Genomic DNA, 24,009 nt, shown 5'->3' on the forward strand with positions numbered 1-24,009 from the left:
GGAAGAAATGAAAGAGTTGACTTTTCTAAATGGAGAGAAAATACAGAAAACTGAGATGCCAAGAGACTTAGGAAGCCTTGCGCAGGATTCCTAAATGTTAATTTGCAGATTGAGTCTGTGGTGAGGAAGGTAAATGTGATGTTAGTGTTCATTTCAAGAGGGCTATAATAATGTAATGTTGAAACTTTATAAAGTACTGGTCTGGTGAGGGCTCATTTGGAGTGTTGTGAGCAGATTTGTGCTCCTTATCTTAGAAAGGATGTGCTGAAACTAGAAAGAGTTCAAAGCAGGTTTGAGGATTGAAAGGCTGGTCATATGAAGAGTGATTGATGGCTCTGGGCCTGTATTCACTGGAATTCAGAGAATGAGGGATGACCTTATTGAAATCTATCGAATGTTGAAAGGCCTTGATAGAGTAGATGTGGAAAGGATGATTCCTATGGTAGGAGGGTCAAAGACCAGTTCCTCAGTCCTGAACACTTCATTTTCACTATGCTTGTCCAATCCTTATACACTTCCATTCCCCATCAAGTAGGCCTCAAAGCTCTCCGCTGCTTTCTGGACAATAGACCTCACCAGTTCCCCACCACCACCACCCTCCTCTGGTTGGCGGAACTGGTACTCACACTTAATAACTTCTCTTTTGGCTCTTCCCACTTTCTTCAGACCAAGGGTGTAGCTATGGGCACTCGCATGGGCCCCAGCTATGCCTGCCTCTTCGTTGGTTATGTGGAACAGTCTGTGCTCCAAACCTATTCTGGTACTGCTCCCCAACTTTTCCTTCACTACATTGACAACTACATTGGTGCTGCTTCCTGCACCCATGCTGAGCTCATCAATTTCATCGACTTTACTTCTAACTTCCACCCAGCTCTCAAATTCACTTGGTCTATCTCCGACACTTCTCTCCCCTTTCTCGATTTCTCAGTCTCCATCTCTGGAGACAGACTGTCCACTGACATCTTCTACAAGCCCACTGACTCTCATAACTACCTCAACTATACCTCCTCCCACCCTGCCACATGCAAAAATGCCATTCCCTATTCCCAGTTCCTCTGTCTCCGCTGCGTCTGCTCCCAGAATGAGGCTTTCCGTTCCAGGACATCTCAAATGTCCACTTTCTTTAAGGATTGTGGTTTCCCTTCTGCCATCATCAATGATGCCCTCACCCGCATCTCCTCCATTTCCCGCACTGTGACCCTCACCCCATCCTTCCGTCACCAAAACAGGGACGGAGTTCTCCTTGTCCTCACCTACCACCCCACCAGCCTCTGGATCCAGCACATTATCCTCCGCAACTTCTGCCACCTTCAACAGGACCCCACCACTAAGCACATCTTTTCCTCTCCACCACTCTCTGCTTTCCGCAGGGATCGTTCCCTCTGCAACTCCCTGGTCCACACGTCCCTCCCCACGGATCTCCCACCTGGCACTTATCCCTGTAAGCATAAGTGCTACACCTGTCCCTACACCTCCTCTCTCACCGCCATTCAGGGCCCCAAACGGTACTTCCAAGTGAGGCAACACTTCACTTGTGAGTCTGTTGGGGTCATCTGTTGCATCCAGTGCTCCCGGTGCGGCCTCCTCTACATCACTGCTGCCCTTGTCCTCAGTGGGACAGGTGAAGGGTACCGGAAAGATGTACTGGAAGGACGTAAATCAGATTTACAAAGATGTTGCTGTGACTGGACGACCTGAGTTATAAGGGAAGATTGAATAGGTTAGAGCTTCATTCCCTAGAACGCAGAAGACTGAGGAAAGATTTGATGGAGGTGTACAAGGTTGTGACGGGTATAGATAGGGTAAATACAAGCAGGTTTTTTCTACTGCAGGGTGAGACTACAACTAGAGATTATGGGTTAAGGGTGAAAGGTGAAATGTTTAAGGGAACAATGAGGGGGACCACTCAGAGAGTGGTGAGAGTGTGGACTGAACTGCCAGCGCGAGTGGTGGATGCGGGTTGATTGCAACATTGAAGAGAAATTTGCATCGGTACATCGGGAGAGATATGGATGGTCTGGGTGCAGGTCGATGGGACGAGGCAGTTTAAATGTTCGGCACAGACTAGATAGGCCAAAGTGGCTGTCTCTGTGCTGCAGTGCTCCATGATTTGATGACCAGATGGTGTTGAGCTTCTCGAGAGTTGTTGGAGCCAGACTCACCCAGGCAAGTGGGGAGGGTTCGTTCACACAGCTTGGGCTGTTAGGATTCACACACTATGGGCTGTTGGGACTTGAGTCCCTCACCACAGCACCCCCAGACCCTGACCTGCTCCTGGACATGCTGCATTTCTGAGGACGAACCAGCCAACGCTTTGGGCGGGAGACTCGGCCGTGGGAAAGCCATGGAAGTTTTTAGAAGAGGCATAGAGGAGTGAGGTGTACAGGCAGCTGAGCGGTGTCCCAACATCAGCCTTGCACTCATTGTCAGTAAGACCAAGGAACTGGTGGTGAACTTCAGGAAAGGGAAGTCAACGGAACACATACCAGTTGTCATTGAGGTATCAGAAGTGAAAGGGTGAGCAGTTTCAAACTCCTGGGTGTCAACATCTCTGAAGTTCTGTCCTACTGATGCAATTACAGATAAGGCATAACAGTGGCTATATTTCATTCAGAGTTTGAGGAGATTTGAAATGTAATCAAAGACTTGCAAATTTCTGCAGATGTGCTTTGGCGATCATTCTAAACGGTATGCAGAGGCCACTGCACAGGATCAGTAAAAGCTGCAGAGAGTTGGAAACTCGGACAGCTCCATCATGAGCACTAGCATCGACAGCGTCGAGGACATCTTCCATAGACAATGACTTTAAAAGTCGGCATCCATCATTAAGGAGCCCCCTCACCCAGGGCATGTCCTCTTCTCACTGCTACCACGAAGAAGCAGGCACAGGTATGTGAAGACACAGAATATTTTAGGAACAGCTTCTTCCCCATCACCATAAGGTTTCAGAATGGACAATGAACCCAGAACAACAAATGTCATGACATGTGCCAGAGATATTAAACCTGATTCTGATTCTGAATGTGAGGTCATGGTTGATGTAGGGGCAAGAATGGAGGTGTGGATGACAGGACAGGATCAGTTGTGACAAGGAAGTAGGAAAGCTACAGAGAGATGTTTTTAGATTATATGAGTGGGCAAAGATCTGACAAACAGGGACTAATGTAGGAGGATGTGAAACATTCTATTTCAGAGAGAAAGTGAAAGATTACTCATGATCAAAATGGAGTGAGGTTGCAGGGCTTGGAGGGACAGAGTACAGGAGAATGGTCTCACCACATTTTGGTTGCCTCGTTACAGGAAGGATGTGGAAGCTTTAGAGAGGATGCAGAGGAGATTTACCAGGATGCTGCCTGGATTAGAGAGGGTGCAGAGGAGTTTTACCAGGATGTTGCCTGGATTAGAGAGGGTGCAGAGGAGATTTACCAGGATGCTGCCTGGATTAGAGAGGGTGCAGAGGAGATTTACCAGGATGCTGCCTGGATTAGAGAGGGTGCAGAGGAGATTTACCAGGATGCCGCCTGGATTAGAGAGGGTGCAGAGGAGATTTACCAGGATGCTGCCTGGATTAGAGAAGGTGCAGAGGAGATTTACCAGGATGCCGCCTGGAATACAGAGGGTGCAGAGGAGATTTACCAAGATGCCGCCTGGATTAGAGAGGGTGCAGAGGAGATTTACCAAGATGCTGCCTGGGCTAGAGAGGGTGCAGAGGAGATTTACCAGGATGTTGCTTGGATTAGAGAGGGTGCAGAGGAGATTTACCAGGATGCTGCCTGGATTAGAGAGGGTGCAGAGGAGATTTACCAGGATGCTGCCTGGATTAGAGAGGGTGCAGAGGAGATTTACCAGGATGCTGCCTGGATTAGAGAGGGTGCAGAAGAGATTTACCAGGATGCTGCCTGGATTAGAGAGCTCTTATGAGGAAGGGTTGAGCAAGCTGGAGCTTCTGTCTGGAGCGAGCAAGAGATGACTTGATAGAGGTGTACAAGATGATGAGGCATGGATCGAGCGGACAGAGCGGAAGTGACTAATACCGGGGGGGATAATTTTAAGGTGATTTGAGGAAGTTGTAAGGGGAATGTCAGAGGTGGGTTTTTTACACAGAGAGTGGTGGGTGTGTGGAACACCCTTCCGGGGCTGGTGGTACTTGTAGGTACATTCGGGACATTTAAGAGATTCTTAGACAGGAACATGGATGATAGGAAAATGGGAGGCTACGTGGGAGTGAAGGGTTAGATTGATCTTGAAGTAGGTTCAGTGGTTGGCACAAGATGGTGGGCTGAAGAGACTGTAGTGTTCTGCAGTGATCTGTGATCTGTGTTCTATGTTCAAGCACAGTGAAGAGCAGAGGATAAAAACCATAAGATTTAGGAGCAAAATTAGGCTATTTGGTCCATTGAGTCTGCTCTACCATTCTATCCCTCTCAACCTCATTCTCCTGCCTCAACCCCCCCGTAACCTTTGACACCCTGACTGATCAAGAAGTTATCAACCTCTGCTTTAAATATACTCAAAGACTTGACCTCCACAGCTGTCTGTGGCAATGAATTCCACTGATTTAGATTATGAAGACACGCAGTCCTCTTTTATTGTCATTTAGTAATGCATGCATTAAGAAATGATACAATAGTCCTCCGGTGTGATATCACAAAACACAGGACAGACCAAGACTAAAAAAAAACTAACAAAACCACATAATTATAACATATAGTTACAACAGTGCAACAATACCATAACTTGATGAAGAAGTCCATGAGCACAGTAAAAAGTTCAAAGTCTCTCAAATGTCCCACATCTCATGCAGACGGGAGAAGGAAGAAAAACTCTCCCTGCCATACCCGACCACGGTCCGACTCTGAGTCATCCGAAAACTTAGAGCCTCTGATCAGCTCTCCGACACTGAGTACTGAGCGCCATCTCTATCCGAACGATTCGACCTCAACCTCGGTCGCCAACAGCAGGCAAAGCCGGGGATTTTGAGGCCTTCCCTCCGAAAGATTCCCGATCACGCAGTAACAACAGCAGCGAACTGACGTTTCAGAAATTTTTCCAGATGTTCCTCTGTGCTTTCACGTCCTGCTCCATCAAATCAGAATTGTCCACGACCCTATTTAACGGATACAATATCATTTTTCACCGGAGGGCTGCGCACGCACGGCGCACTTCTCTCTCTCCTCTCGTCGTCTTTTACCACCCTCTGGCTAAAGAAATTCCTCCTCATTTCTTTTCTAAAGGGACATCCCTCTGTTTTGAGGCTGTGCCCTCTGGTCCTAGACTCCCCCACTATAAGAAACATCCTCTTTGCATCCACTCTATCTAGCTTTTCAATATTCAATAGGTTTCAGTGAGAACCCCCTCATTGTTCTAAACTCCAGCGAGTACAGGCCCAGAGCCATCAAACGTTGCTCACACATTAAATCTTTCATTCCCAGAATCATTCTCATGAGCCTCCTTTGGACCCTTTCGATGCCAGTACGCCCTTTCTTACGTAGAGGAACCCAAAACTGCTCATAATTTTGTAGAGACAGAATAGGAATCATGTCTATACACATCACAGAAACAAGCTCTTCTGCCATTAGCTTCATGACAGCCACAAAGCACCCATTTACATCAATCCCATATTGTACTCTCAACACTTTCTCAGCAGCTTTGCTGAGAAACGGGTGTGGGAAGAGGATGGGAATTTCGGATTGAAATGGGTGTTAGCTAAGAATGGGAGAAGCAAGTTTGAGGGGCAGAATGGCCTACACTGCTCTTACAGTTCTGTACATAATGAGATGGACTTTGATCTTGTTATTATCTGATAATCTTTACTCATGATTAATATTACAGTCTTATGTAATAAACTAACAACATTATCAACATTTTTAACATAATGTTATAATTAGGGCTGTCGAGTGATTAAAAATGACTGGTAATTGATTGATGATAGAAGGGCCTGTGCATTAATGGTGTATTAATCACATTATAAATTAACTATATGAAGACTGATGAATAAGGAGAGGATTTGACCCAGATATTGCTCTAATCTCTCATCACCACGGCTGCGAAAGGCTCTTAAAGAGCAAGAAATCTCAGACGTGCAGTGCCCAGTGCTGCCGGCTCCCGAGTTCAATCCCAATCTCTGGCATTGTCCGCGCATTCTCCCCTGGACTGTGAGGGTTTCCTTTGGGTTCTCCAGTGTATTCCACATGCCAACGATGTGCGGGCAGAGAAATTAGATTCAATTGCCGCCGGGTCAACAAAACATCAAAGAAGGGTTGGTGGGCATGAGAGAGGGAGGGATAGAGGAGGAGGAGGGAGCAGCTGAGTATGAGGTAGGGAGGGAAGAGGGGAGAATTCTGGGGTTGGGGGAGTGGAAGGTGAGACTAGGTGAGGGGAAGGTGAGTGGGGGAGGAGGGATGAAGTCAGAAGCTGAGAGGTGATAGGTGGTAAAGTGCTGAAGAAGAAGGAATCTGATAGAGAGGAGAGTGGGCCATGGGAGAAAAGGAAGGAAGAGGGAACCCAGGGGAGGGTAACAGGCAGGGGTGAGATGGGAGCCAGGATGGGGAATGGAAAAAGAGAGAAGGGTAAGGGTAAGGGAGGAGAAATTAACAAAAGTTGAAGTTAATGTTCATACCATCAGGTTGGAGGTTACCCAGAAGGATATGAGGTATTGCTCCTCCAATCTGAGTATGGCTTCAATAGACAATAGACAATAGACAATAGGTGCAGGAGTAGGCCACTCGGCTCTTTGAGCCAGAACCGCCATTCACTGTGATCATGGCTGATCATCCACAATTAGTATCCAGTTCCTGCCTTATCCCCATAACCTTTGATTCCGCTATCTTTAAGAGCTCTATCCATCTCTTTCTTGAAAGCATCCAGAGACTTGGCCTCCACTGCCTTCTGGGGCACAGCATTCCATATATCCACCACTCTTTGGGTGAAAAAGTTTTTCCTCAACTCCATTCTAAATGGCCTACCCCTTATTCTTAAACTGTGGCCTCTGGTTCTGGACTCACCCATCAGCGGGAACATGCTTCCTGCCTCCAGCGTGTCCAATCCCTTAATAATCTTATATGTTTCAATAAGATGCCCTCTCAGCCTTCTAAATTCCAGAGTATACAAGCATTCTCATCATTGTAGAGGAATCCATGAATCGACATGTTGGAATGGGAATGGGAAGTAGAAGTGAAATTGGTAGACATCAGGAAATCCCATCTTTCGTGGCAAACAGAGCAAAGGTGCTCAACAAAGCAGATCCTAATTTACGTTGGGGCTCACTAATGTAGCGGAGGCTGCAGCAGGAGAACCGGATACAATAGATGACTCCAAAAGACTTGCAGATGAAGTGTTGCCTCACCTGGAAGGACAGCTTGGGGTCCTGAATCATGGTGAGACAGGATGTGTTGGGGCAGGTGTAGCCTGGGTCTTGTATGCAGGGCTAAGTGCCAGAAGGAAGATCAGTGGGGAGGGACAAATGAATACGGGAGTCATGTATAGTAACTACAGAAAGTAGATACAGCCCATTCCATCAGGGGCAAAGCCCTCCCCACCACTGAGTACTCTTACAAGGAGCACCACCACAAGAAGGCAGCTTCCATCACCAGGATCCCTATCACCCAGGTCAATCCCTCTCCTGGTTGCTGCCATCAGGAAGAAGGTACAGGAGACTAGGGAGCCAAACTAACAAATTCAGAAACAGTTATTTTTATACTTTATACTTTATTATCGCCAAACAATTGATACTAGAACGTACAATCATCATAGCGACATTAGATTCTGCGCTTCCCCCTCCCTAGATTAAAAATATTAAAAATAGTAAAAATTAGTAAATATTAAAATTTAAATTATAAATCATAAATAGAAAATAGAAAAATGGAAAGTAAGGTAGTGCAAAAAAACTGAGAGGCAGGTCCGGATATTTAATTTATTTTATTTTATTGAGATACAGTACAGAATCGGCCCTTCCAGCCCTTTGAGCCACGCCACCCAGCAAGCCCCCAATCTAACACCAGCCCAATCACAGGACAAGTTACAATGGCCAACTAATTTACCACCCATTACCACCTTTGGACTGTGGGAGAAACCAAAGCACCCAGAGGAAACACACATGGTCACAGGGAGAACGCACAAACTCGGTACCCAGGCACTGGTGGCAACTGAACCCACTTTGGCCGTACTGCAAAATGTTGTACTAACCACTACGCTACTGTGCCCCTTCCCCCGGCCATTATTATTACCCCTCAAATATCAGGGTCCTGAACCAGCATGGATAACTTCACTCACCTCAACACAAAACCGATTCCACAACCTATAGACTCACTTTCAAGGACCCTACAACACATGAGGCTTTAGAAGACCATAGACCATAAGACACATGAGCAGAATTATATCGTTCGACCCATTCCATCATTCCACCTGGCTAAAGAAACTCGTCCTCTTCTCTCTTCTAAAGGGACATTCTTCTGTTCTGAGGCTGTGCCCTCATAAGGCATTGAAGTATTGTGAGCAGTTTTGGGCCATTTATCTAACAAAGGATGTGCCAGCACTGGAGAGGGTCCAGAGGAAGTACACGATTAGGGACCTGTATTCCCAGATCCCTTTGTTCTACCACACTCCTCAGTGCCCTCCCGTTCACTGTGTAAGACCTACCCTGGTTGGTCCTACTGAAGTGAAACACCTCACATTTCTCTGTATTAAATCCCATCTGCCATTTTTCCAACTGATGCAAATCTCACTGCAACCCATAATATCCTTCCTCACTGTCCACTACATCCCCGGTTTTGGCGTCATGCAAAATTTTGCTGATCCAGTTAACCACATTCATCCAAATCATTGATATAGATGACAAACAATAAAGGACCCAGCACCGACCGCTGTGACACTAGGCTAGTCACAGGCCTCCAGTCAGAGAGGCAGCCATCTACGAGCACTCTCTGGCTTCTCCCACAAAGCCGATGTCTAATCCGATTTACTACCTCATCTTGAATGCCGAGTGACTGAACCTTCTTGATCAACCTCCCATGCGGGACCTTGTCAGATGCCTTGCTAAAGCCCATGTAGGCAACATCCACTGCCTGGCCTTCATCCATTTTCCTGGTAACCTCCTCAAAAAACTCTATAAGATTGGTTAGACATGACCTAGCATGCACAAAGCCATGCTGACTATCTTTCATCAGTCCATGCTTATCCAAATACTCATATATCCAGTCCTTTAGAATACCTTCCAATAACTTTCCCATTACTAATGTCAGACTCACCGACCTATAATTTCCTGGTTTATGTTTAAAGCCATGTTACCAGCTAAATAAGACCTTGGTTAGAGTCCACTTGAAGTACTGTGCTCAGCTCTGGTCACCTTACTACAGGAAGGATGAGGGTACCATAGCGAGAGTGCAAAGGAGATTTACAAGGATGTTGCCTGGATTGGGGAGCATGCCTTATGAGAATAGGTTGAGTGAACTTGGCCTTTTCTCCTTGGAGTGATGGAGGATGAGAGGTGACCTGATAGAGGTGTATAAGATGATGAGAGGCATTGATCGTGTGGATTGTCAGAGGCTTTTTCCCAGGTCTAAAATGGCTAACATGAGGGGGCACAGATTAAGATGCTTGGAAGTAGGTACAAAGAGGATGTCAGTGGTAAGTTTTTCACACAGAGAGTGATGGGTACGTGGAATGCACTGCTGGCGATGGTGGTAGAAGCAGATACAATAGGGTCTTTTAAGAGACTCTTAGATAGGTACATGTAGCTTAGAAAAATAGAGGTAGGGAAATTCTAGACAGTTTCGAGAGCAAGTTATCTGGTCGGTACAAATTTGTGGGCCGAAGGGCCTGTAATGTGCTGTAGATTTCTATGTTCTATGTTCTATTTTCTAAACAGTGGAACAACATTGGCTATCATCCAGTCCTCTGGCACCTTTCCTGTTGCTAAGATTGATTTAAATATCTCTGCTAGGGCCTCGGCCAATTTCTCCATTGCCTCCTATAGGGTCTGAGGGAGCACCTTGCCATGCCCTGAGGATTTATCCACCCTGATTTGCCTCAGGGTAGCAAACACTTCCTCCTCTGAAATCTGTACAGGGTCTGTCTCCTGAGTAAATACGGGTGCAAAGAATTCATTTAAGATCTCCTCCATCTGTTTAGGCTCCACACATGGATTAGCATTCTGATCTTCCAGAGGAAATAAGTTTTGTCCCTTGCAATAATTTTGTTCTTAGCATATATGTAGAATCCCTTAGGATTCTCCTTCACCTTGTTGACGAGAGCAACTTCATGCTTTCTTTTACCCTTCCTGATGTCTTTCTTAACCTGTTGTCTTGCATGTCTTATACTCCAGAAGCACCTCAGTTGATATGACTTGCCTATTCCTGCTATGCGTCTTTTTTTCCCTTAACAAGGACTTAAATATCTCTTGAAAAGCAAGGTTCCCTACACTTGTTATCTTTAGCTTTTATTCTAACAAGCACATTCAAGCTTCGTACTCTCAACATTTCATTTTCGAAGGCCTCCCACTTTCCAAGTACACCTTTGCCAGAAAGCAGCCTGTCCCAATCTACACTTGACAGATTGTTTCTGGTACTGTCTAACTTGGCCTTTCTCCAATTTAGAATCTCAACCCATAGCCAGACCTATCTCTTTGCATATTTACTTTGGAATCAATGGCATTGTGATCACTGGAGGCAAAGTGTTCTCTTACACAAACTCCTGTCATCTGCCCTGTCTCATTCCCAAATAGCAGATCCAGTATCACACACTCTCTCATTGGGACTTCTACAGACTGATGAAAGAAAATTCCCTGAACACATTTTTTTAGGTTATGAGAACACTCACTCCTCCTTTATTGTCATTTAGAAATGCATACATGCATTAAGAAATGATACAATGTTCCTCCAGAGTGATATCAAAGAAAACAGGACAGACCAAAGACTAACACTGACAGAACCACATAATTATAACATATAGTTACAGCAGTGCAAAGCAATACCATAATTTGATGAAGAACAGACCATGGGAACAGTAAAAAAAGTCTCAAGGTCCCGAGTCGATCGACTCCCGAGTCCCCGATAGCAGCTGGCAAAAGAGAGAAACTCCCTGCCATAAACCTCCAGGTACCATAAGCTTGCCGATACCTTGGAAGCAGCCGACCACAGCCGACACTGAGTCAATCCGTCCGAAAACTCCGAGCTTCCGACCAGCCTCTCCGATACAGCCTCCCGAGCGCCATCCTCTGCCGAGCGCCTTCAATCTCTCCCCGGCCGCTGAAACACGCAAAGCCAAGGATTTCGGGGCCTTCAGCTCCGGAGATTCGGGTTACCACGCAATAGCAGAGGCAGCGAAGAGGGCATTTCAGAAGTTTTCCAGACGTTCCTCCGTGCTCTCACGTCTATCTCCACATCAAATCAGAATTGTGCACTGTCCCCTACTTGACAGATAACAGATATCATCATCGAAGTGGCCGCGCACACTGCCATTGTGCCGCCACCTTCTCCTCCCTCCCGGGAGATGATGCAGAGGTGATGACAAACTCCGTCCGATCTGGTCCTTTTACACGATGGAATGCCAGTCAATATGGCGGAAGTTAAAATCATCTACCATAACAAACTTATGCTTCTTGCAGCAGAGTGGATCTTTTCACAAATTTGTTCCTCTAAATCCCTTGGACTGTTGGGTGGTCTGTAATATAGTCCCTTAACATGAACATACCTTTCTTATGTAACGGGGTTTTGACTTTTATGTTACTGCGGAGGCTAATTAAAATGGCATCTTTGTTATGTTAATCTGGAGAATGCGACTTTGTTGTGTTAAACGCTGAGAAAGTTTGCACTAGAAGCTTGTTTTGGTTTAGAGTGTGATAAGAAATATGTTATTAACCAATTGGGATAGTTGTTACGGTTTTGGTGTATTTGAAGATACTGTATGCGCGGGGTTTTGGGGCAGAAGGCGGGAGAGCGAGACAGAGGATGGATGAGGTGCTGTGATGTCCGCTAACGGGGTCGGACCCCGAGGAGGGCGTTCGGCAAGGAGACGGAGACGGACTCGTGTGGAGCGGCTGGTCGACCACCGTTGTTGGTCCCAGGCGGCCGGTTGAGGTGGTCCGAGGGGTCGCAGGGTGAAGAAGAAGGGTCCTGAGCTCTAACTGTTTTGTGCATGAAGAGATTGAACTTTGATAAGTGTGGCGCCTTTTATTTTCCTTTTATATTTTATTCTCTCTTAATTATATAGTTCTAGTAATATCTATAAACTGTAAATCATTTAATCGTATCTGGTGTATTGTCTGTTATTTGGGCGGGGTGGGGTACATCACACAGCATCCACACAAACGAATTACCCAGTTTGGCGGGGCCGGGGCTGTTTCCCTAGACGACAGCGAGCTGAGCGACCCTGAGAGTGGCTTGATGGAGCACTGCTGTGACACTTTCCCTGACAAGTAACACCACCCCTCCTCCTTTAATCCCTCCCGCTCTGTCACATCTAAAACAACGGAAGCCAGAATATCGAGCAGCCAGTCCTGTCCCTCCTACAACCAAGTCTCACTAATAGCTGCAATGTCACAGTTCTTGGTGTTGATCCCAGCCCTGAGCTCATCTGCCTTTCCTACGGTACTTCTTGCATTGAACTCAGGACACAAGTTGCACCATGCTCAACCTTTTGATTCCTGACTCGGTCTGAGGTCTGACCAACATCTGCCTCCATAACCTTTCCATAATGTCCTGGCACTCTGGGTCCCATCCCCATCCTGCTGTCATGTTCTCATTATCATTTGCACAGTTTGCCTTCATTTGCACATTGATTATTTGTCAGTCTGTGTATTTTATGAATAGTTTCTCACTGTGCCGTATTGCTTTTCTCATGTGAATAGCAGAAAGAAAATGAATCTCAAAGTTTTATGTGCACTTTGATAATAAATTTACTTTGAACTTTGAACTTCCTTTCATAGAACATAAAACATAGAATAGTCCAGAACATTACAGGCCCTTCAGCCCACAATGTTGTGCCAACCCTCAAACCCTGCCTCCCATATAACTCCCCCACCTTAAATTCCTCTATATACCTGTCTAGTAGTCTCTTAAATTTCACTAGTGTATCTGCCTCCACCACTGACTCAGGCAGTGCATTCCACACACCAACCACTCTCTGAGTAAAAAACCTTCCTCTAATATCCCCCTTGAACTTCCCACCCCTTACCTTAAAGCCATGTCCTCTTGTATTGAGCAGTGGTGCCCTGGGGAAGAGACGCTGGCTATCCACTCTATCTATTCCTCTTATTATCTTGTACACCTCTATCATGTCTCCTCTCATCCTCCTTCTCTCCAAAGAGTAAAGCCCTAGCTCCCTTAATCTCTGATCATAATGCATACTCTCTAAACCAGGCAGCATCCTGGTAAATCTCCTCTTTCATTATTGTTAGGTACAGAGTTTACCCCGACCAAACACCTCTGTGTCAAAAAACCACAGGATGACATGTCCTTGAGAAGACTGGTTAGTTCGTTGACCTGAGCCTGTGAAAGGGAGGGCTGGTGGCTGGGGGGGAGGAGGGGCTGGGGGGGCTATTTCACAGACTGTAGAAATAGGCAGGATGAATTTAAGGGAGATACATCCAGAGGAATGGAGGCATCAGATAATGTCAAAGTGTGACTGAGAGATCGGACAGACTTCAGCAATCTGCCAAAAGTTGTGAGATGAGTCCCCTGAGCTCAGGCACTGACCACCAGTTTTGTGTGAATCTGGGTTTCATCCCCTAAGTTACAGAGAAAGGTTGAACAAGTTAGGTCTTTATTCTTTGGAGCGTAGAAGGTTGAGGGGGGGTGTTTAAAATTATGAGGGGGATAGATAGAGTTGACGTGGATAGGCTTTTTCCATTGAGAGTGGGGGAGATTCAAACAAGAGGACATGAGTTGAGAGTTAAAGGGCAAAAGTTTAGGGGTAACATGAGGGGGAACTTCTTTACTCAGAGAGTGGTAGCTGTGTGGAACGAGCTTCCAGCAGAAGTGGTTGAGGCAGGTTCGATGTTGTCGTTTAAAGTTAAATTGGATAGATATATGGACAGGAAAGGAATGGAGGGTTATGGGCTGAGTGCGGGTGGGTGGGACTAGGTGAGAGTAAGAGTTCGGCACAGACTAGAAGGGCCGAGATGGCCTGTTTCCGTGCTGTAATTGTTATATGGTTACATGGTTATTTGTAGGAGAATGTTTTGCAAATAAGAGTTAAAGCATGTCTCAATCAAATCAGTATCAAGTTTACTATCATTCTCTTATGCGACATAAAGTTTGCTGTTTTTGCGGCAGCAGTAACGTGCAAAGGCATAACTCATTATAAACTTAAAATCAATATAAGGGGGAGGATGTGGAGAATAACACAGTGAAAATGCTGGAGGAACTCAGCTGGTCAGGCAGCGTCTATGGAGAGGAATAAACAGTCAACGTTTCAGGTCAAGACCCTTCATCAAGATGTGGAGGATGGTAAGATCAGGTTGGAGTTTACCGATATGCTAGAGCACTTTGGGAAAGAGGTAAAGCACAGAATCATGAACAGTATAATACAGGAACAGGCCCTTCAGCCCACAATATTGTGTCAAACCAAATAAATTCCTAATCAAATAACCAACTACACTAATCTCTTCTGCCTACACAATGTCTATACCCTTCCATTTTCTTCACATTCATGTCCCTATCTATACATCTCTTAAAAACTTCTATCGTATCTGCCTCCACCATTCCATGCACCCACCACTCTCTGTGTAAAAAGCTTGTCCCTCACATGATGGGGTGGCAAGTTGGATTAGTAAGTATGCAGATGATACTAAGATAGGTGGAGTTGTGGAGAACGAAGTAGGTTTTCAAAGCTCGCAGAGAGATTTAGGCCGGTTAGGAGAGTGGGCTGAAAGATGGCAGATAGAGTTTAATGCTGATAAGTGTGAGGTGCTACATTTTGGTAGGACTAATCAAAATAGGACATACATGGTAAATGGTAGGGCATTGAAGAATGCAGGAGAACAGAGGGATCTAGGAATAATGGTGCATAGTCCCCTGAAGGTGGAATCTCATGTGCATAGGGTGGTGAAGAAAGCTTTTGGTATGCTGGCCTTTATAAATCAGAGCATTGAGTATAGGAGTTGGGATGCAATGTTGAAATTGTACAAGGCATTAGTGAGGCCAGATTTGGAGCATTGTGTACAGTTCTGGTCACCGAATTATAGGAAAGGTGTCAACAGCATAGAAAGAGTACAGAGGAGATTTACCAGAATGTTACCTGGAAGGGCCGAGATGGTCTGTTTCCGTGTTGTATTTGTTATATGGTTTATATGGTTATCTCCTTTGAATTTACCCCCTCTCATCTTCAGTGCATGCCCTCTGGTATTAGATATTTCAACCTTGGGAAACAGGCACTCTCTGTCCACTCTATCGATGCCTCTCACAATCCAATAAACCTCTCTCAGATCTCCTCTCAGACTCTGCCACTCCAAGGAAAACAACCCAAGTTTGTCCAACCTTTTGTTATAGCACATGCTCTCTAATCCAGGCAGCATCCTGGTAAACGTCTCCTGCACCCTCTCCAAAGCCTTGACATCTTTCCTATAATGGAACGACCAGAACCGTACACAATACTCAGATAACTAGAGTTTGATAAAGGTAGGATAGGGTCTCTTAAAGAATATTATGTTGGGTAAGTTCTTTTCAAGGATATTAAGGTGGAGACAAGTAAGAGATGAAATTACTGGGGCCTTGACCAAGATCTTTGTGCCCTTTCTAGCCACAGACGAGGTCCGGGAAGACTGATGAGTAATTAAAGTTGTTCCTTTCCTCAAGAAGGAAGATAGTGATAATGTTCTCACGGGATTCCATGGGATCTTCCAGACCAGCTTGTCATATGGGACCATGCCGAAGGCCTTGCTGAAGTCCAAAATACAATATCCACTGCCCTAGCCTTATCTACCTTTTTGGCTATCTCTTCAAAAACACTAAAAGGCTTGTTATACACAAAGTTCCACGGCAAAACCACGCCAATTCCTCCTCATCAGATTTTGTCTATTCAATGCTGGCAGATCCTGTTCAAACATGGAGGAAAATTTCTGATGTACAATAACGAATTGGTGATGGCCTTGGATTTCAGTAACCGAACATCTCATGAGACAGTAGCAGAGTGAGGGGAGGCTGCTGAACTATCGCCCAGTGCAGCTGCAGACGAGTGGTAGAAGTTCATAAGGCTGGGCCAGCGGAAGAGGGGGAGCACACAGTGAACACTGATCATATTTCAGTCAGAGTTAGCACAATATGGGGAAGGCCGGCACATTCCAGTGCCAACATAGCCTTCCCACAATGCTCCGCAAAACAACATTGAACACAAAAAGCAACAAAGCAACAGTAGCGAAACAACCCCGTCTCCTCCCTCCCACTGATGCTCGTATACAGTCCGGCAACCACGAGACAGGCGATCCCCCAGACTCCAATCTCCAATGGACTAGCAGGTTCACAGACATCAGGCACTGATTTCTCCAATGGACACGTGGGGGGTGGGGGGAGCTTTGGGGGTTATGGGCTGTACGTGGGAAATTAGAACAACAGGTGGACACCATGGTCTGCATGAACTGGTTGGGGTGAAGGGCCTATATCTAGAACATAGAACAGTACAGCACAGGAACAGGCCCTTCAGCCCTCAATGTTGTGCTGAGCCAATTAAATTAATAATCAAATGGTTAACTAAACTAATCTTACACAATGTCCATATCGTTCCATATTCCTCTCATTCATGTGCCTATCTAAACGTCGCTTAAAAGCCTCTAATGTCTCTGCCTCTACCACCACCCCAGGCAGCACGTTACAGTGCCCACCACTCTGTATAAAAATCTTGACCCTCACATCTCTTTCGAAATTACCCCTTCTCACCTTAAATGCAGCCCCTCTGGGATTAGACATTTCAACCCTGGGGAAAGGATACTGCCTGTCTGCTCTGTGATGTATTGCTCTACGGCTCTATAAGTCTCCTCTCTCCATCCAACTGTTGGAGGGTCTCTAGATCCTAGTAAGTAAAACCTTTTTATCCTCCCTTATTTTATTCCGTACAGCCTCATTGTTGATGTCCTGTGCCAGAGAATTAAATAAAATCCTAGCTAATCCTCATCAGAGGCATCACTTCACTTAGAATTGATTTAAGTTCATCCCTGCAGAGGGTAAGACAGGCATTCACTCACACAGCCTTGTTGCTCAAAGACTGACATCTCTTAATGACTTCTCAGCGTCAGCTGCGGCCCCCTCTATTATCCCACTTCCCCGCACTGCAGGGTCAATCAATTCTGCACCAGCAGACGCCTATCGCTCTGGTCCAGCCCCTGAGAGTGTAAAAATAAACACAAGAGAGGAAGACAGGCAGAGAGGAAATTAGCCAGCACACAGACCCCATGGAACTGATCAGACACAAAAAGAGAAGCTAGGCAGTAATCTAAAATAGCATCGTGGCATTTGCACAGCTCTGTACTTCCCTGGGCACCGTGCACAAAGCTTCCTTCGCCAGAGCTTCCTGCCAGCTGAACAAACAAAGGCTGTGGAGTAACACACAAAAATGCTGGAGGAACTCAGTAAGTCAGGCAGCATCGATGGAGGGGAATAAGCCATAGATGTTTCTGGCCAAGTCCCTTCATCAGGACTGGAATGGAAGGGAGAAGAAGTATGAGGAAAGATGCAGAAGTATAACAAAGAACATGGAACAGTAATAGTACAGTACAGATCCTTCAGCCCACAATGTAGTGCCAGCCTTCTAACCTATTCCAAGGTCAATCTAACCCTTCCTTCCCACATCTTTATCATCTATCTAACAGTCTCTTAAATGTCCCTAATGTATCTGCCTCTACCAGCATCCGCAGCAGTGAGTTCCACAAACCCACCACTCTGTAAAAAACCTCCGTTTGACATTCCCCCAGTACTTTCCTCCAATCATCTTAAAATTATATTAAACATTTTCACTCTGGGAAAAGGTCTCTGGCCATCCACTCTATCTATGCATCTTATCATCCTGTACACCTCTGTCACATCACCTCTCATCCTCCTTCACTCCAAAGAGAAAAACCCTAACTCACTCAACCTATCCTCATAAGCCATGTCTCTAATCCAGGCAGCATCCTGGTTTCCCATGATGGGGGAGTCTAGTACCAGAGGGCATGATTTAAGGATTGAAGGACGCCCATTCAGAACAGAGATGCGAAGAAATTTTTTTAGCCAGAGGGTGGTGAATCTGTGGAATTTGTTGCCACGGCCAGCAGTGGAGGCCAAGTCATTGGGTGTATTTAAGGCAGAGATTGATAGCTATCCGAGTAGCCAGGGCATCAAAGGTTATGGTGAGAAGGCAGGGGAGTGGGACTAAATGGGAGAATGGTTCAGCTCATGATAAACTGGCGGAGCAGACTCGATGGGCCGAATGGCCGACTTCTGCTCCATGGCTTATGGTCTTGTGGTCTAAATCTCCTGCGCAGAAGGGGTAGGAATGCAGATTTGTGTGACCGTAGGAAGCTCACAGAGCTGGGTCACTTTACCAAGGTGATGGAAGGGCATGAGGAGACAGTGAAGACCTTCTCCCATGTGAAGGGATGTAAGATGGCATACAGATGGTCTGAATGGTTGCGTCATCACCTGATATGGAGGGGCCAATGCACACAATTGGAAAAAGCTACAGAACATTGTAAACAGCTAGCTCCAGCATTGAGGGCACCCTCAAAAGGCGATGCCTCAAAAAGGCAGCATCCATTATTAAGGACCCCATCACCCAGGGCACGCCCTCTTCTCATTGCTACCATCAAGGAGGAGGCACAGGAGCCTCAAGACCCACAGTCAGTGTTTCAGGAACAGCTTCTTCCCCTCCACCATCAGATTTCTGAATGGACAATGAACTGTAATTTGCTCTGTTTTAGCACAGTTGTTTATTTTAAATACATTTATTATTGCAACTTATGTTAACTATTTTAGGAATTGCACTGTACTGCTGCCACCAAACAGAAAAAAATTCAGATTTATCAATGATAATAAACCTGATTCTGATTCTGATCTGAGTCCTGCACACTCAGCGGATGGTACTGGAGGCTATACAAACTCTTCCATAGTTTCACCTTCAACTCCTGTGGACATCTGTCCCCAAAACCTTTACAAACTGACGGGTGTAACACACCATAAGGTTTCACTGCTAAGGCTAATGTAATGGCTTCTGTGTAATGTTCCACTGATAATGTAATGGTTTCTCTGTAGCAGCAATGTTTGGGATATGACTTGAGATAATGGGATTTTGGAATGCAGGGGCTATCCAATGGGAGAAATGTTGTTCTTTCTTCTGTGTCTGGGATCCTGGTTTCTCGTGGTCTTTCCTCAGGAAGCGATGGAGAGAGAGGACGAGAATGGAGAGAGTCGGAAGACCACCGGACGGAGTGGACTGAGGAGTGAGGGTCCGAGGGCCGCCTACACTCGGAAGGTCAGCGACGCTTAGAGCAGGTTGATGAATAGCCATATCAGTGAGCTCCAACGATGCACAATAGACTTTTTTCCTTAAAATGGGCCCTTTTTCTTTTTATTTTCTTTACTAATCCTCTATCCAGATTAAGATTTATAAAGTTCAATCATTTAATTGCATATGGTGTACTATCTGATATTTTGCAGTGCGGATCTGTAACCGGGCAACACATCACACAGCATCCACACAAATGAGATTTCTCAGTTTGGTGGGGCCAGAAGTTGTTTTCCCCGAGACAAACATGTGCTGACCGGGCCTGAGGGTTTCACAGGTATTCAACACGACTCACTGAATATTCATCAGCACCTCAGGCTTTACTTCTATTTGTTGCTGTGACAGGATCTCGTGACTGAGCAGGACAGTGTTTACTGCCTGTGAGAGGGCCGAGGTGGAGGGCAGATGGTGAGGGGGCTCCCATAGTGCAGGAGGGGAGGGCACTCCTGCATTTAGAGCCAGTGACAACGAAGAACAGTGATAGACTCCAAACTCAGGACGTGTGTGACTGGGAGGGAAACTGCAGGAGGTGCTTCTCCTCTGCATCCACTGCCCCGGTATGAGTGACTGGGAGAGAACATGCAGGAGGTGATGCTCCCCTGGTATCTGGAGCACCGGGTTCAATTCCACCATGTCTGCAATGATTTTGGAAAGATTGTTCCTCCCACGACTGCATGGGTTTCCTCCTGGTGCTCCAGTTTCCTCCCACATTCCAAAGACATATGGGGTGGGGTTAGTAGGCTGAGGGCATGCTGTGTTGGCACTGGAAACGTGGGCACACTTGAGGGTAGCCCCCAGCACATCCACACACTGCAATAATTGATGACACAAACGATATATTTAGGGCATCAAACAGTACTGCCATGGGCCCTCCTCAATCAGATCTCCCCTCAGCCTCCGTCTCTCCTCAATCAGATCTCCCCTCCACCTCTGTCCCTCCTCAATCAGATCTCCCCTCCACCTCCGTCCCTCCTCAATCAGATCTCCCCTCCACCTCCGTCCCTCTTCAATCAGATCTCCCCTCCACCTTCATCCCTCCTCAATCAGATCTGCCCTCCACCTCCGTCCCTCCTCAATCAGATCTGCCCTCAGCTTCCGTCCCTCCTCAATCAGATCTGCCCTCAGCCTCCGTCCCTCCTCAATCAGATCTCCCCTCAGTCCCCATCCCTCCTCAATCAGATCTCTCCTCAGCTTCCGTCCCTCCTCAATCAGATCTCCCCTCCACCTCCGTCCCTCCTCAATCAGATCTGCCCTCAGCTTCCGTCCCTCCTCAATCAGATCTGCCCTCAGCTTCCGTCCCTCCTCAATCAGATCTCCCCTCAGTCCCCATCCCTCCTCAATCAGATCTCCCCTCAGCCTCCGTCCCTCCTCAATCAGATCTCCCCTCCACCTCCGTCCCTCCTCAATCAGATCTCCCCTCCACCTCCGTCCCTCCTCAATCAGATCTCCCCTCCACCTCCGTCCCTCTTCAATCAGATCTCCCCTCCACCTTCATCCCTCCTCAATCAGATCTGCCCTCCACCTCCGTCCCTCCTCAATCAGATCTCCCCTCCACCTCCGTCCCTCCTCAATCAGATCTGCCCTCAGCTTCCGTCCCTCCTCAATCAGATCTGCCCTCAGCTTCCGTCCCTCCTCAATCAGATCTCCCCTCAGTCCCCATCCCTCCTCAATCAGATCTCCCCTCAGCCTCCGTCCCTCCTCAATCAGATCTCCCCTCCACCTCCGTCCCTCCTCAATCAGATCTCCCCTCAGTCCCCATCCCTCCTCAATCAGATCTCCCCTCAGCCTCCGTCCCTCCTCAATCAGATCTCCCCTCAGTCCCCATCCCTCCTCAATCAGATCTGCCCTCAGCCTCCGTCCCTCCTCAATCAGATCTCCCCTCCACCTCCGTCCCTCCTCAATCAGATCTGCCCTCAGCTTCTGTCCCTCCTCAATCAGATCTGCCCTCAGCTTCCGTCCCTCCTCAATCAGATCTCCCCTCAGTCCTCATCCCTCCTCAATCAGATCTCCCCTCAGCCTCCATCCCTCTTCAATCAGATCTGCCCTCAACCTCCGTCCCTCCTCAATCAGATCTCCCCTCAGCCTCCGTCCCTCCTCAATCAGATCTCCCCTCCACCTCCGTCCCTCCTCAATCAGATCTGCCCTCAGCTCCGTTCCTCCTCAATCAGATCTCCCCTCAGCCTCCGTCCCTCCTCAATCAGATCTGCCCTCAGCCTCTGTCCCTCCTCAATCAGATCTCCCCTCAGCTCCGTCCCTCCTCAATCAGATCTGCCCTCAGTCCCCATCCCTCCTCAATCAGATCTCCCCTCAGCCTCCGTCCCTCCTCAATCAGATCTCCTCTCCACCTCCGTCCCTCCTCAATCAGATCTGCCCTCAGCTTCCGTCCCTCCTCAATCAGATCTGCCCTCAGCCTCCGTCCCTCCTCAATCAGATCTTCCCTCGGCCTTTGACTCTCCTCAATCAGATCTTCCCTCAGCCTCCGTCTCTCCTCAATCAGATCTCCCCTCAGCCTCCATCCCTCCTCAATCAGATCTCCCCTCAGCCTCCATCACCTCAATCAGATCTCCCCTCAGCCTCTGTCCCTCCTCAATCAGATCTCCTCTCAGCCTCTGTCCCTCCTCAATCAGATCTTTCCTCGGCCTCTAACACTCCTCAATCAGATCTCCCTTCAGCCTCTATCCCTCCTCAATCAGATCTCCCCTCAGCCTCGATCACTCCTCCATCAGATCTCCCTCAGCCTCTCCTCCATATTATCGCTTAGACAAATAACAAGTAAAAGACAAATAAAAGGTAGTGTTCAAGGTGGAGGGGAAGAAGTTCTCGCTAAAACATTGAGTGTGGGTCGTCAGGCTCCTGTACCTCCTCTCTGATGGTAGTAACAAGAAGGTAGTGAGGGTCCTCACCTACTTGAGGCACTGCATCTTGAAGAAGTCCTTGATGGTGGTCTGTGCCTGTGTTGGAGCAGGCTGAGGCTGAGTCTGCACCCTCTGCAGCCTCCCGCCGTCTGGTGCATTGCAGCCTCCCCGCCGTCAGTGCATTGTAGCCTCCCACTGTCCGGTGCATTGCAGCCTCCTGCTAACCGGTGCATTGTAGCCTCCCCACCGTCCGGTGCATTGAAACCTCCATACCAGATGGTGATGAGACCCATCAGAATGCTCTCCACCGAACAAATGTAGAAATTTGCCAGAGTTTGTGGTGACATGCCAAATCTCCTCAAACTCTTAATGAACCAGAACCATTGGTGTGCCTTCTGTATGGTTGCATCAATATGTTGGGTCCAGGATCTATCTTCAGAGATGTGGATGCCCAAGAACTTGGAGCAGCTCACTCTTTCTACTTCTGATTCTTCAATGAGAACTGGTGTGTGTTCCCTCGACTTCCCCTTCCTGAAGTCTACAATCTTGCTGACGTTGAATCCGAGGTTGTTGTTCAACCAGCTGATCTATCTCACATTCCTGTATGCCTCCTCATTGCTATTTGAATGTGTCCCCCATGGAAACCCTCAGCAGATCAGTAGTAGGACCACCTTACCAACAGACCACGTTCAAACCAAACTGAGGAACGTTGGAGTTGTTGTAAGCTGTGAGAGCTGATCTGCTCTGACCTCATCACGTTCTAGACCCTTAATTCATCTCTGGACTTCATTCTGAAAGGAATTAAGTTTTATCACTTGTCCTTGTAATTTTATGATTAAATCTGGCAAAATCTCTAGTGATTTTTTTTGCAGAGCCTAACATTAAATAAATGTATGTGTATGTGTATGTGTATGTGAATATCGTATGTGTATCTAGGGGGGCCGTGCACAATCCTGATTTGATGGAGACAGCCGTGAGAGTACGGAGGTACACCTGCAGTAACTTTTGAAATGCCCGCTTCGCTGCCACTGCTACTGTGCGATCGAGAATCTCCGGAGATGAAGGCCCCAAATCCTCGGCTTTGCCTATTGCTTGTTGCCGGGATTGGGGTCGGAACGCTCGGCAGAGATGGTGCTCGGTATCGGAGAGCTGGTCGGAGGCTCAGAGTTTTCGGACGGACTCGGAGTCAGACTGTGGTCAGATGCTTCCAGGATGCTGCATCGGCAAGTTGGCGGCGCTGGAGGTTCACCGTCTGTGTGAGATGATGGGACTTTCGAGAGACTCTGAGACTTTACCGTGCCATAGTTTGTTCTTATCAAATTACAGTATTGTTTTGCACTGTTGTAACTATATGTTATAATTATGTGGTTTTTGTTAGTTTTTAAGTCAGTTTGTCATGTGTTTTCGTGATGTCATTTGGAAAAACATTGTATCATTTCTTAATACATGCATTACTAAATGACAATAAAAGAGGACTGCGTGTCCTCATAATTTAATAATCTAATGTAGCTAATGGCAGTAAATACCACCAGCTGTTCAGTATTCTCATTGCAACGTTTTTGTCTGGTGAACCTCTCTCTCTCCTTGCTCATGAGATGGAATCCAGTTGAGGGAGTCTCACCTCCGCACCCAGTAACAAACACCAGGAGCACACCTCTTTTTCCATGGGTGCGTGGGTGAGGATTCA

At 46.9% G+C, this 24,009-nt stretch overlaps 1 long non-coding RNA gene across 2 annotated transcripts; it reads left to right on the forward strand.

Annotated features, from left to right (window-relative positions):
* Positions 1-2,811: 2,811 nt before the first annotated feature.
* On the forward strand, positions 2,812-23,700 carry LOC140200895 (uncharacterized). 2 transcript variants are annotated; one of them, XR_011886751.1, is made up of 3 exons: positions 2,812-2,889; positions 19,336-19,434; positions 23,259-23,700. It is a non-coding gene; the product is annotated as an uncharacterized lncRNA (long non-coding RNA). The 2 variants fall into 2 exon arrangements; XR_011886752.1 differs by lacking the exon at positions 23,259-23,700 and adding an exon at positions 19,620-19,753.
* Positions 23,701-24,009: the final 309 nt, after the last annotated feature.

This window comes from Mobula birostris, chromosome 7 (assembly GCF_030028105.1).
Source record: "Mobula birostris isolate sMobBir1 chromosome 7, sMobBir1.hap1, whole genome shotgun sequence".
Taxonomy (NCBI): domain Eukaryota; kingdom Metazoa; phylum Chordata; class Chondrichthyes; order Myliobatiformes; family Myliobatidae; genus Mobula; species Mobula birostris.